General features: G+C 50.2%; 1 pseudogene; it reads right to left on the bottom strand.

The window, feature by feature from the left end:
- Positions 1–6,347: 6,347 nt before the first annotated feature.
- Positions 6,348–10,172, bottom strand: LOC119271113 (annotated as a pseudogene).
- Between the last annotated feature and the right edge of the window lie 4,644 nt (positions 10,173–14,816).

The raw sequence follows: 14,816 nt of genomic DNA, 5'->3' as shown, positions 1-14,816 counted from the left end.
TAGAGTGCTCTGCTTGCCGATGAGTGGGTATATATAGGCACCTCATTGGTCCCGGATCGTGGCATGAACCGGTACCAAAGGGAAGCCTTTGGTCCCGGTTCAAGCCACCAACCGGGACCAATGGTGGTGGGCCAGGAGCGAGGCCCATTGGTCCCGGTTCGTCCCACCAACCGGGACCAAAGGGGCATGACGAACCGGGACCAATGCCCCCACGAGGCCCGGCAGGCCCCTGGCCTCACGAACCGGGACAGATGGCCCCATGGGTCCCGGTTCTGGACTGAACTGGGACTAATGGGCCACCTCGGCCTGGACCAAAGCCCTGTTTTCTACTAGTGATCCAACCCTGCATGGAGCCAACAACATTGCGTAGAGGCTGGACCGCCTCCTTCATATGGGAGGAAGTCAAGCCTTGAAGATCAGAGAGCAACGAATCAACCGCAAAAGTAGACTCGAGCACCACATCCACTGGAGCTGTTGGGGAGTCGCCGATCTCAGCCACTGGATAAAACGCCACAACTGAAGCCCAAGAACGAGCCATCGATTGGTGAGGACAAACACCAAGAGCCACAGATCATGGAGGACATGCCGCAGGCCACGACATTTGTTGGCATCCATCCCTCGCACGATGATCTGATTGAAAGCATCGCATGCACCGGACCGGATCTCTGCACTTAACCGCCGGATGGCCTTTAGCAAAGCAGCCGAAACACCTATTCCTGAGCCACATGGGTGGACGGGCGCGCTCATGATGCTCGAAGGCAGGGGATGGTAGAGCCTGGCGAGGGCGGCGGGATTGGACAAGCTTTCAGCCTGTCGCCTCATCCGTCAGCCCGCAGGAGGGGCGCAGCGAAGCTTCTGTTGCCAAATCCGACTGAACATGGCCCGAGCTCGACGCTGGCAGCAGCAAGCCCGTGGTGCCGGGATGGCAGCCGTCGTCGCTGGCTTGCGTAGGTGGTCTTGGATGGCCGGGGCGAGGACAGCCGCGGCAAGCTAAGAGTCGGGAGCAACGGCTACCGGCGGCGAGGTCGGAGCAGCCGCCGGTGGTGCCGAAGTGGCCCCCGTCGTCACGGGCTGGGCGAGGGCTACCAAGGCAAGCTGAGCGGCGGGAGCTGGGGCAGTGGGCGGCGAGGTCGGAGCGGCCGCCGGTTGTGCCGGAGTGTCCGCCGTCGTCGCGGGCTTGCGGAGGTAGCCTCGGATGGCCGGGCCCGCCCTGCGGAGGGTGAGTGCCGCCGCAGCGAGCTGAGTGGCCGGAGCTGGTGCAGGGAGCGGCGAGGTTGGAGCAGCCGCCGACCGGGAGGCACGCGAACTCGATTGCATTGTCCAGGGTGGCGGAGGATCTCGAAGGAGGGGTGGTGGAGAGAGGACGCGGTTGGGATCTCAGATCCGGTGATGGTAGGAGCAGGGGATGCCTGAGGAAGGAGATCGGGGCGGCGGCGCCGGCACGCTCACCCGTCCTGCGTGAAGACGCGAGACCCATCCGCTCGAATCCCTGCATCCGCATTTTGCTTCTGCCCTAGATCGGAAGTTTTCCGCAAAGAAAAGTATACGCTGGCAAAAAAATGATGAAGAGTTCTCTTTGATGGCTCTATTTTATTGTTCCTCTTCTCCTTGGTAGAAACGAGGGCATCACATGTTTGATTAAATAAAAACTAGAATCAGAAAGATCAAGCGACGGAGGACCAGATGTAGAAGAATAGTAATCAAGGAAAGTAACCGATCATTCAAAAACCAATCGGCAAATAAACATATATATCACAGGTTTGCAAGGTATTCTTGACATGGCATATACCCCAATTTAATTGTGGAATCGTAATAATAATCAAAAGCGTTACATAGAGAGATAAATAGGGAGGGCGTAATCTACGCACCGCACCATAAAACTGCTCCATCTAGGCCTACAAATAGCCGGCAGAGAAAGATGCAGAATAGCTAGCATTACAACAAGCACAACACACACGTACAGCAAAAGTAGGAGAGAAAAAAATGGAGGCCAAGATGATGAGGATCTTCGCGACGCTGATGCTCTTCAGCCTCTGCAGCAGAGGTATTCAATTTGTTGATCCACTCTCCGAATCCAAATCGGACGAATCTAATTTTCTCATGTCGAATTTGATCGATTTCTACTTCTTTTTGTTGTTGGTGTTGGTAAAGGCAATGCGGAGTTTCAGGAGTGCACCCTGTCGGACCTCCACGTGACCTAGACCGCCACGGGAAAGAACGCCGGAGGGAACCCAGAGTACGCCGTGGAGGTGGAGAACAGGTGCATCTGCACACAGACGGACGTCAAGCTGCTTGCCCCCGGGTTCAAATCCTCCGAGCCCGTGGACCCCAACGTCTTCCGGCCGGACGCCGACGGCAAGCTCGGCACCCTCAACAACGGCTCCCCGGTGTACAACGGCGACAAGATCAACTTCAACTACGCGTCGGCCACCAAGTTCAGCCTCGCGCCCTTCTCCTCCAGCGTCGCATGCTCGTGATTGGGAGGATTACAAGGAATCGGTTAGGCCCGATGAATAAGTTTGTATCGGTTGATTGATGATATATATGTTTGTAAATTAATCCGCACATGCATGAAACGTTGCTTTGAGAATTGATGGGTTTGTCGAAATTCGAGGGTGGATGTATCTTGCTACCATTGGAAAATTTTGTGAAAATCCCATGAAAAAGTCAGCACATAATATATAGTCTCAATTCCAAAAAAAAATTGCACCCTCAATGTACTATGACCCAAAAACTTTAGATCTAAACTTGTTTCATAGTGTCATGTGAATTTAGATCTGGAAATTTGTGCCATCAGAGCTCCCATTTGTTGGAAATTTGTTTTTAGTGTCTGTTTGTCATGCTGCGAATCAAAATTAAATGTAAAAACATGTGTCTTGGTCGCCTATATGTGCTGAATTATTTTCGGAGATGTTCACAAGTTTAGAGATATGTTCTCCTTGGCAAGATTGAATTTGGCTTAAGATTTCAGGATTTTTTTGAAATTTTCATTGAAATTTCGTTGATATTTTTAATCCTGCTCCTTGGTATTATCGGCAGGATTTAGAGTTCTTTCGGCCAGACTTGTATATATGATTTTAATGGTCGACTAAGCATGCGAGTTTACAGTTCGTGTTTGTAAGTTGCCCGTGCATTTGTGCAGGCAACCATGCTACATTGACATTATGTATTTTATATTTTATTTCATTTGTTCATAATGATAAAAGTAGCTTGTAGTCAAACTTCTCCATTGACGTCTGACAACAATATTTGTACCTACTGTATAAGAAGGAAGAATTGGCCATTATTTATTTGTACCATTATTGCCGATAGCACCTTCTTTCCTGTTAGAATAAATCCGAGGCATATCGTTGATCGTTCGAGGACTAAGCAATCACACGAGCACGACACCGGGATTTGTTAACGAGGTTCATCGATATGGCTACATCTCCGGGGCCTGACTACGGGCGCTCCTCCCCGTGACACCGTCACAATACCGCATCTCGGCCGCCCGGGCGCCGGCACACGCCGCCGACTCCCCCGCGTGCCCGTGCTATTATGTTGGCATAGGTTACATCGTGTGTCTACCCACGATATATATGAGAGGCCTAGAATACAAGTGTCCTATTAGGACACAACTCCTACCATGTCTACACATAGTCCAAACCAAGTCCAACTGTAACCTACCTTGTACAATAATATTCGACACAACTCTAACAAACTCCACCTTGGCGAATATTCTCCACCACCTTTAATTCGTCCGTGCGTCGAACCTCCATGTACATTGGACTTGAGATACGCCATGAGCACCGCTGCTACTCCCAGACTCCATATGACTCCACTTGCAATTGTAGTCCCTTCTCGTCTTTTTAGCAGTCAACGCTCGAGCAAACTTAAGTTCCTCGTTACTCTACCTTGTGCTCCCAACTTCCGGAGTATCCGTCCAACACCATCACACACCGATCACTGTTTGCGTGAAAGTGAACAACTCACATATTGAATGCCACATATAAGAGTTACCCGAACTCAATGTCATCACTCTCCTTAACTGTATGTCTGAAACTTGAAGGAATTTCACCGTCACCCTGTGTCACCCTGAGTCAAATTCGCAGTTGTCTCATCCTTTTTTCCGGATAGTCTCTGGCATGTCCCACAGCTATAGCACTCCGTCTCGTTCTGTACTTGTCATCCGCACTTTGCCATGTGCACCGAACACCACAGAATATACGGCCATGTACTCTCTCAGCTTTTGACAATTTCAGACTCTCCGTCACTTTCTCAGATTCTCCATGGTTAACTCCTGTCCATCTTCCGGCACCGATATACCCAGTCACCAACTTGAATCCGGTACTCGTCAACACTGCTTCAGCACCCCCTGCACACTTTGTCTGACCACATGTCTCACCATTAGTGCATTGGTCTGTCGCTGTGTCCCCGTGCTTACCGCACGCCTCGCCGCTATCACCGCGTCGAGCCTCTGCTGTTCTGGTCGAGTCTCCCGGGTAGCTAGCCCCCACTATCTCAACTCCCACTGCAGAGAACCATCGATCATCCCCGACCGATGCCGAGTATCACGCCTCCATCAGACTACTGGTACCCAGTCCGATCCACGTGTCTCTCGCTATCCCGCTGAAATAGGCTTCGACTCTCCGAATTCTTACGCCGTAGCCCCTCCATCAGCACAGAGTGAAGTCATCTGTCTAACTCCAGCTCCACCTTCAACATGACTCCATGGTGGTTGTACGTACCACCCTCCCGCGCCCTGTCGACTCCTAGCTCTCATGTGCACCGTCTTGAATCAACCTTGCGACATAGTCTGTTGAAGCCGCACAAGCCCTCAAACTTGCACCACGTGTTTCCACGCCCCAAAAGCCGGCCACCATTAGCATCACGCTCCTGTGTCGTCGTCGCTGAAATCACTGTCGTCTTCTACTTTGACCGACATTCCCGTCGATCCATCAGACTGTCCAGTCCAACCCAGCCGAAATTATATGACTGCAATCATGCTTCACCCTGCGTCGTGTCCGCCTGCACATCTTCATGCCTTGCTTAACGCCCTGTGTATGCATGATCCTGCCACGACGAACTCCAGACTCCTCCGAGCCTTATACGCACGTCGCCATCCTCGCCACATACTCTTTGAACCCTCTGAACAATCTTAACGGAAAAACTTCCATGCAAAATACCTATTCCTTGCACCATAATTTTTCATATCCATTGCCTAGTACTTGTACGTGTACTCTAGAAGCAAGACAAATTGTTTCATCTCTCAACTGCCCCTGTACGCAATCAAGTTCCGTATGCATGTGTCGACAGGCACTAAAGCCTTCTTTTTTTTAACCACAAATCTCATGTCGACAGGCACTAAAGCCTTCTTTTTTTTAACCACAAATCTCACGAACCAGCCTCGCCACGATGCACCCTCGACCTGCAACTTGCACGCCAGCCTCTACCCAACTCGCACACGCATACGGGCCTCTCGCGCAGCAACCCACACGGCTTCGCCTAGGCCCGTTGCCGGGCTGCAACGAGCCTAGCTCCTCCACGACTGGGCCACCTTGGACGCCACCTAGGCCACGCGCCTGGCTCTGACTTGCCGTTCGCTCGACCCTACACGACGCTTGCATCAGCCCCTGTCGTCTGCCTATGAGCCTACGCCAGCCCCCGCATCGCGTTATGCCACCGATTGGCCGAAACCAATCTGACGATCACCAAAGTCGCCGATAACCTGCTGCCTTTCGCTGATTCTGTCTGCTTTCCGATTGCTCTCCGTCACGACAATCTCCGATCGCTGCCCGACGTCTCGCACGCACGTCGTGCTCATCTACAACCGGTCTTCATCGTGCTCTCCTCTAGATTAACAACCAGCGCTCTTCTCGAACCTTGCTCATGATACCATTTGTTAGAATAAATCCGAGGCATATCGTTGATCATTCGAGGACTAAGCAATCACACGAGCACGGCACCGAGATTTGTTAACGAGGTTCACCGATACGGCTACATCCCCGGGGCCTGACTACGGGCGCTCCTCCCCGTGACACCGTCACAATACCGCACCCCGGCCGCCCGGGCGCCGGCACACGCCGCCGACTCCCCCGCGTGCCCGTGCTATTATGTTGGCATAGGTTACATCGTGTGTCTACCCACGATATATATGAGAGGCCTAGAATACAAGTGTCCTATTAGGACACAACTCCTACCATGTCTACACATAGTCCAAACCAAGTCCAACTGTAACCTACCTTGTACAATAATATTCGACACAACTCTAACATTTACAAAGAAATACATTATGCGATATAACACACTATTTAGCTGAGTTTTATTTTCGCGAGTGCATGCGTGATTTTGGAATCAACAATAGTTTCTCCTTCCGACGGACCGTTAGCCCAAACACCTCTGTCATATCAATATCTTTTCTCTCAACCTCAAGCGGAAGTTCCCAGTCAAAATGGCACACAAGGTTTGCCAACATAAGCTTGACATTCGCGATTCCGAGGTTCATACCAGGGCACATTCTCCGTCCTGCTCCGAACGTCAAGAACTGGAAATCATTTCCCTTGAAGTTGACATGCATACTGCTGCCTTCATGTATAAATCTTTCAGGAATGAACTCTTCCACATACTCCCAGGAGCTTGGGTCCCTACCAATGGCCCACGCATTGACGGCCACACGTGTCCCAGCAGGAACTATGTATCCGTCGATGATGCAGTTAGCCCTGGCAAGGTGTGGAGCAAGGAGAGGAGCAAGAGGATGTAGCCAGAGCGACTCTTTTATGACTGCTCTTAGGTACGTCATGTTGTTCATGTCAGTTTCACTGATAATTTCTTGTCCTTGGGGTACTATACCCCTCAATTCATCTTGTAGCTTCACCATCAGGTGTGGCTTCCTCATGAGCTCAGCCAAGGTAAATTCGAGAGCGTTAGCTGATGTGTCTATCGCACCAAAAAATACATCCTGCTTATATGAATTAATTAGAACAATGAAAGATGTATACAAATCAATATGTTTAGATTGAAAGGTATTATCTGTACTAACGGTAAGGAGAGCTTTCATGTGCTCTCTTGTGAGATCATACTCCTGTTGGACAGACAACATAATACCCACAAAATCATCATCCTTGTGATCAGACGTTGAATTGCGCTTGCTCACACGATCGTCGATCACCTTGTCCAACAAATCGGCCCATCTGTTCCTCACTCTTTTGGCCTTGGCACAAACCGCCTTCTTGAGCATTCCTACCCTACCCACTGCCGGGAAGTACTCCTCCAAATTGAACCCGCCTAGCAGCCGTGAGGTATCCTTGATGAGTTCCCCGAACAACTTGCTTTGACCATCTTTCAGGAAGAACTTCCCCGACACAATGCGGCACGCCATGTCATTCGCGAATGTGTGGAGCAGCTCGCTCATGTCCACCGCAGCATCAGCAGCTGCTGCCTAATTGATCTTAGCCATCGCCATGCTGACCTATAATAGCATGGGTCGTAAAGTGTGAGAAGCTAACATTTACATATGTAGTACTTTCTCGGTCCAGGTTAATATATAAGTTTCCCTGGTATTTTGTGTCAAAGGTGGACCATATATAGATTCAACTACCGTTGGATTCGTATTCAAAAGTAGTTTCAGGTGGTATCATTTTTTATACATAAAGTCTATGTTTTACTATTAGTTAATTTTATTTTAGAAGTTAAACACAAACTATGAGCGAAACTAATAATCCCGGACAGAGGGAGAAACAGTTTGAAGAGGACCACATGAAAGTCCTTTCCGTTATTTTGTTTCTGACGGAAGTGAGAGACCAATTCAGTACGAGAATAATGAGAGCAAGATCTTAAAAGAAAGGCTGTTAGCACCTGGAAATTTAAATATAATTAAAAACCAGTACCTCCTCCGCAGCGGCGCCGCGGAAAGACTGCACCTTCTTGACGCTGAGCATTGTTAGGAATAAACCACGTTTTGCCGTGGTCATCTATGTGTGTGTCACGTTGGTGTGTCCGGCGCGTTGGGCAAGGGGCCGTTGCGAGCGTCCGTAGCAAGTTAGTTGCATGCAACATGCAAGTCTGTTAGTGCTGCTTGGTCAAGGTAGTTGTTGAGTCCCCTTGATCTGGAGAGATTTCAGGAAGAGGTGGACGTGCCCTAGTGCATGGATTAGGTCTAGTGGGTTAATGGCCCTGAGTGCCGGCTAGGTAGCGCATGCGGCAAACCTCTCCTGTGTATACAAGCATTGCACTCAGTTAATGAAAAGGCGGCCCAGAGGGCTGAGGCAGAAACAATGTAACCAGCGTATTCACCAAGGGGAAGAGCCTCTGGGCAAAGCTTTCTAGGCTCTTCCTTGTACATGCGTGTGTGTGAGTTTCTCCTCCTTGTGTGATTTTGAGGGAAACAAAGAAAGAAGAGAGTTGTGTGAGGCAGTTCGAGGAAGAAGAAGCGGTGCTGCGAGAAGAGGCGGCGCCAACAATTGGTATTCAGAGCCACAAGGTTCGAGGGGCGGCCGTGGCGCGCTGTGGCGTCCGTGGCGTGCGCGGCCGACATGGAGGCATCGGCTGCGGCACGCGGCGAGCTCGTGGCGACGGCGACGCGCGGCGAGTCCGCGGCTATGCAGTGTGATGTCGTGCGCGCCAAGAGCACGGTGGTCGCGGAGACGAGGAGGTCGCGAAGGACCTGCGTGGTGGCGCAGAGGTCGCAGCGGCTCGGCGCGACAACCGTGGAGGCGTGTGGCACGGAGCCGCAGCGGCCGCGGCGGACGTGCGTGGTGGCGCAGAGGCTGCGGTGGCGTGGCGTGGCGGCATGGAGGTGTTGCGATGCGGTTGAGGCCGCAGCGGTGTAAGGCAATAAGCCGCGGCGGCGAGCCGGGCGCGACCGGTGCATGTTATGGGTGCGCACTGGACGCGTCGGGCGCGTCGGGACCGCGGGTGCGCGTATGTGCGTGCGGTTGACGTTGGGAGGAGGCGTATGTCGCCGTTGTGTTCGAGTCCGTGCTCGAGTTCGGCTACATCCTTCAGGCGCTTGTCGCTGGCGGCTGTCATGGCGGACGCGGAGGCGGCGCGCGGTGAGTCCATGGCGTGTGGTGTGGTCGGACTCGTCGGGCGTGCCGGATGCGTGCGGGACGTGCGGGACGTAGAGGGACGCCAGACGTGTGTCGCCTGCGGAGAAGGAGCTCGGCGTGTGCCGCCGAGGAAGAGGATGAAGACTGCGTCACGCTTGGTGGAGGCCGTAGCGACCGCCATGGCAACGACGTCGTGGTTTAGGAGGAGATTGTTAGGAATAAACCACGTTTTGCCTTGGTCATCTATGTGTGTGTCACGTTGGTGTGTCCGGCGCGTTGGGCAGAGGGGCCGTTGCGAGCGTCCGTAGCAAGTTTGTTGCATGCGACATGCAAGTCTGTTAGTGCTGCTTGGTCAAGGTAGTTGTTGAGTCGCCTTGATCTGGAGAGATTTCAGGAAGAGGTGGACGTGCCGTAGTGCATGGATTAGGACTAGTGGGTTAATGGCCGTGAGTGCCGGCTAGTTAGCGCATGCGGCAAACCTCTTCTGTGTATATAAGCATTGCACTCAGTTAATGAAAAGGCGGCCGAGAGGGCCGAGGCAGAAACAATGTAACCAGCGTATTCACCAAGGTGAAGAGCCTCTGGGCAAAGCTTTCTAAGCTCCTCCTTGGTACATGCGTGTATGTGAGTTTCTCTTTCTTGTGTGAGGCAGCTGGAGGAAGAAGAAGCGGTGTTGCGAGAAGAGGCGGCGCCAATAAGCATGTGGGTGGTGACGAGCTTCCGTGCTTGCCGCCAGTACTCATTGTATGGCGCAAAGCCGATGTCAGACGAGCCGTATATGATGGTGTTGGAGACGACCGAGTGAGGCCGTGACGCGAAGACGTGGTCGTGGGTGCGCAGCACCGCCTCGGCGGCGGGCGAGGAGGATACAACGAGGTTTGGCACGGCGCCCAGACGGAGGAGTATCACGTCGGGGTCATGCTTCCTTGCGAGGCCACGGAGAGAGACGTGGAGGAGGGAGCCGATGAGGTGGAGGTGCTTGATGATGGGCAGCCCCGGCGGCGAAGGCGGGAGGTGCTGCCTTTTCGCACTGAACTTTCTTGTGAACCAGTAATGCACATACACGAGGAAGAGAGGGAAGAGGAAGAGAAATAACCATGACCTTGGAAGGGTCTCTAGCAAGAGTTTCTGCAGGAGATCCGCCATGGCGAGCCGACGTCTGCAGTGACTGGCTCTGTAAGTACTCACTCTGGACTGGAGCTCTCCCGGGGAAATGACGAGCTCAGTTGCTTATAAGCAGCCAGGCAAAGTAAAAAAGGCCAAAAGCATGTACAGTATATGAATATGTTTGGAGCAATGAACTTGCAGCGAGATATTCGTGATGGTGACTGTACTGTGTCCAAGTCACGTCTAGTCTTCCAGATGGATGAACTCTAGCTTCGTACTCAACCAGCATACGTTTGCTCATAGTCGAATCTGCAAAGTTTCAGATTTGTTTTGCTAAGTTTTCGGTCGTGGGTGTAGCGGGGGTGCAATGTCCGTGGGTGTAGAACAACTACACTCTATTTAAAACCATGTCTTGACACTAATAGAAAAGGGGGCAACGGTCCAAGCCGGGTCAGCCCATTAGTCCCGGTTCAGTCTAGAACCGGGACCCATGGGGGCATTGGACCCGGTTCGTGAGTCCAGGAGGCCGGCCGGGCCACATGGGCCATTGGTCCCCGTTGGTGGGACGAACCGGGACCAATAGGCCTCGCTCCTGGCCCACCACCATTGGTCCCGGTTGGTGGCGTGAACCGGTTCAAGCCACCAACCGGAACCAATGAGGTGCCTATATATACCCCCTCGCGTAAGAGCAGAGCACAATGCTTTGTTTTTTTTCTGGCCGAGGGGGAAAGGGCTTGGTGGTGCTCTAGCTCACCTCCTATTCACACAAGGTGTTCGATGGAATGCCCGAGCCACACTACTTAAGCTTTCTCCGCTCCAAGCTCCATTTTCCTCAATATTTGTTTAGGTTTAGCGGTCCGTCATGCCCCGTCCCCGTCTTCACTGCCGTCGATCACCCGCGCCGAGCTCATCGCCGGCACCACCGTGGTGAGCTTCTTATTCTTATCTTCTTTGTGAAAAGAAAAAATATTCTTACTTGTATGTTTACATAGATACTTATATTATTTTATTACTTTTATTATTGCATCTTATATAGTGCGATGGTTTTGGTATCCGCCCCCGTCGGCCCTCGTCCTGTCTGTGATTCGGATGTGGTATATATATTATCTTTATAACTATTGGTTCATTTATTGTTTATGAAATTTATGCCGACCAACGTGACATAGATTTTATTTATGTAGGATGTATGTGAATCGGAAATGCCAACCGACCCTATTGTCGAGAGGTTAAATTTAGTTGAAGAAGAAAACAATTTGTTGAAGGAAAAAATAAAAAAAATTGAGGAGGAGAAGATGATATTGGAGTTGCATGTTGCGGATGTCGTCGATGATCACAAGATCAAGATGGATGCAATGCGCTTGAAGATTAGAAAGATTAGAAAATATGCCATTCATACCGAGGCTTGGTATCATTATGCCGTTGGATCAATTGTTACCTTGGTTGCGATTATGATCGCATTTGTTTTTGCATTGAAATGTTTTACATAGTTTCAATGTATGGTTTAATTAATTAGATGCTCTTGAGAGCTATATGTTGTTAGATGAGAACTATGTATGTACTTTGGTTTTAATGTGATGATGAACTTCTATTAATTTGGACACTTAATTATATATAACGTACGCAGATAAACCGGCAATGGATGTACGGTGACAGACACACCTCCGAGTACATTAAGGGCGTGCATGAGTTTCTCGATGCGGCAGAGGCAAACAAGCAGAATGGTTTAATGTGTTGTCCATGCACTGAATGTGGGAATACGAGGTCTTACTCTATCCGGAAAATCCTTCACTCCCACCTGCTTTACAAGGGTTTCATGTCACACTATAATGTTTTGACGAGGAATGGAGAAATAGGGGTTATGATGGAAGACGGCGAAGAACAAGAATACGATGACAACTATGTGCCCCCTGAATACGTGATGCTGCAACGGGGGGAGCTGGTGAAGATCAAGAGGAAGCAGATGATGTGCCCAATGATGCTGCAATGGGTGTAGCTACTGAAGATCAAGAGGAACCAGATGATGTGCCCGATGATGATGATCTCCACCGGGTCATTGTCGATGCAAGGATGTAATGCGAAAGTCAAAAGGAGAAGCTGAAGTTCGATCGCATGTTATAGGATCAAAAAAAAGGGTTGTACCCCAATTGCGAAGATGGCAACACAAAGCTCGGTACCGTACTGGAATTGCTGCAGTGGAAGGCAGAGAATGCTGTGGCTAACAAAGGATTTGAGAAGCTACTGAAAATATTGAAGAAGAAGCTTCCAAAGGATAACGAATTGCCCGATAGTACATACGCAACAAAGAAGGTCGTATGCCCTCTAGGATTGGAGGTGAAGAAGATACATGCATGCCATAATGACTGCATCCTCTACCGCGGTGCATACAAGGATTTGAACGCATGCCCGGTATGCGGTGCATTGCGGTATAAGATCAGACGAGATGACCCTGGTGATGTTGACGGCGAGCCCCCGAGGAAGAGGGTTCCTGCGAAGGTGATGCAGTATGCTCCTATAATACCACGGTTGAAACGTCTGTTCAGAAACGAAGAGCATGCCAAGTTGATGCGATGGCACAGTGAGGACCGTAAGAAAGACGGGAAGTTGAGAGCACCCACTGACGGGTCGCAGTGGAGAAAAATCGAGAGAAAGTACTGGGATGAGTTTGCAAAGGACCCAAGGAACATATGGTTTGCTTTAAGCGCGGATGGCATTAATCCTTTCGGGGAGCAGAGCAGCAATCACAACACCTGGCCCGTGACTCTATGTATGTATAACCTTCCTCCTTGGATGTGCATGAAGCGGAAGTTCATTATGATGCCAGTTCTGATCCAAGGCCCTAAGCAACCCGGAAACGACATTGATGTGTACCTAAGGCCATTAGTTGAAGAACTTTTACAATTGTGGAATGGAAATGGTGTACGTACGTGGGGTGAGCACAGACAGGAGGAATTTATCCTAAAGGCGTTGCTGTTCGTGACCATCAACGATTGGCCCCCTCTCAGTAACCTTTCAAGACAGACAAACAAAGGATACCACGCATGCACACACTATTTAGATGACACTGAAAGTATATACCTGGACAAATGCAGGAAGAATGTGTACTTGGGCCATCGTCGATTTCTTCCGACCAACCATCAATGTCGAAAGAAAGGCAAGCATTTCAAAAGCGAGGCAGATCACAGGAAGAATCCCGCCATGCGTACCGGTGATCACGTACTTGCTATGGTCAATGATTTACACGTAATAATTGAAAAGGGTCCCGACGGACTAGCTGTTCCGAATGACGCTGATGGACACACACCCATGTGGAAGAAGAAATCTATATTTTGGGACCTACCCTACTGGAAAGACCTAGAGGTCCGCTCTTCAATCGATGTGATGCACGTGATGAAGAACCTTTGCGTGAACCTGCTAGGCTTCTTGGGCGTGTATGGGAAGACAAAAGATACACCCGAGGCACGGGAGGACCTGCAACGTTTGCATGAAAAAGACGGCATGCCTCCGAAGCAGTATAAAGGTCCTGCCAGCTAGGCTCTTACAAAAGAAGAGAAAGAAATCTTCTTTGAATGTCTGCTCAGTATGAAGGTCACGACTGGCTTCTCGTCGAATATAAAGGGAATAATAAATATGCTAGAGAAAAAGTTTCAAAACCTAAAGTCTCATGACTGCCACGTGATTATGACGCAACTGCTTACGGTTGCGTTGAAGGGGCTTCTACCGGAAAACGTCCGATTAGCCATTGTGAAGCTATGTGCATTACTCAATGCAAATCTCAGAAGGTGATCGATCCAGAAATCGTACCAAGGCTAAGGAGTGATGTGGCGCGATGTCTTGTCAGTTTCGAGCTGGTGTTCCCACCATCCTTCTTCAATATCATGACGCACGTCCTAGTTCATCTAGTCGACAAGATTGTCATCCTGGGGCCCGTATTTCTACATAGTATGTTCCCCTTTGAGAGGTTCATGGGAGTCCTAAAAAATATGTTTGTAACCGTGCTAGGCCAAAAGGAAGCATCTCCATGGCCATCAAACAGAGGATGTTATCGGGTTTTGTGTTTACTTCATTCCTGGCCTTAAGAAGATAGGTCTCCCTAAATCGCGGTATGAGGGGAGACTGACTGGAAAAGGCGCTCTTGGAAGTGACTCAATAATATGCAGGGACGGATATTCTTGGTCTCAAGCACACTACACAGTTCTACAGAACTCTACCTTGGTGACCCCGTATGTCGATGAACACAAGAACAGTCTGCGCTCCAAACACCCGGAGCAGTGTGATGACTGGTTTACATGTGAACACATCAGGACTTTCAGCAGTTGATTGGAGATACGTCTCAGAGGTGACAACACTGTTTGTGATGACCTGTACTTGTTGTCCAGGGGACCATCTTTGACTGTATTGATTTATAAAGGATACGAGATAAATGGGAATGCATTTTACACAATCGCCCAAGATCAAAAGAGCACCAACCAAAACAGCGGTGTCCGCTTTGATGCAGCAACCGAGAGCGGAAAGGACACATATTATGGTTACATAGTGGACATATGGGAACTTGACTACGGACATGATTTTAAGGTCCCTTTGTTTAAGTGCAAATGGGTCAATCTGTTAGGAGGCGGGGTACATGTAGACCCATAGTACGGAATGACAAAAGTGGATCTGAAAAATCTTAGGTACATTGACGAA

This window comes from Triticum dicoccoides, chromosome 3A (genome assembly GCF_002162155.2).
Source record: "Triticum dicoccoides isolate Atlit2015 ecotype Zavitan chromosome 3A, WEW_v2.0, whole genome shotgun sequence".
In the NCBI taxonomy this organism is placed as follows: Eukaryota; Viridiplantae; Streptophyta; class Magnoliopsida; order Poales; family Poaceae; genus Triticum; species Triticum dicoccoides.
Note: the sequence above shows the minus strand (reverse complement) of the source record. Positions and strands in the feature narration are given on the sequence as shown.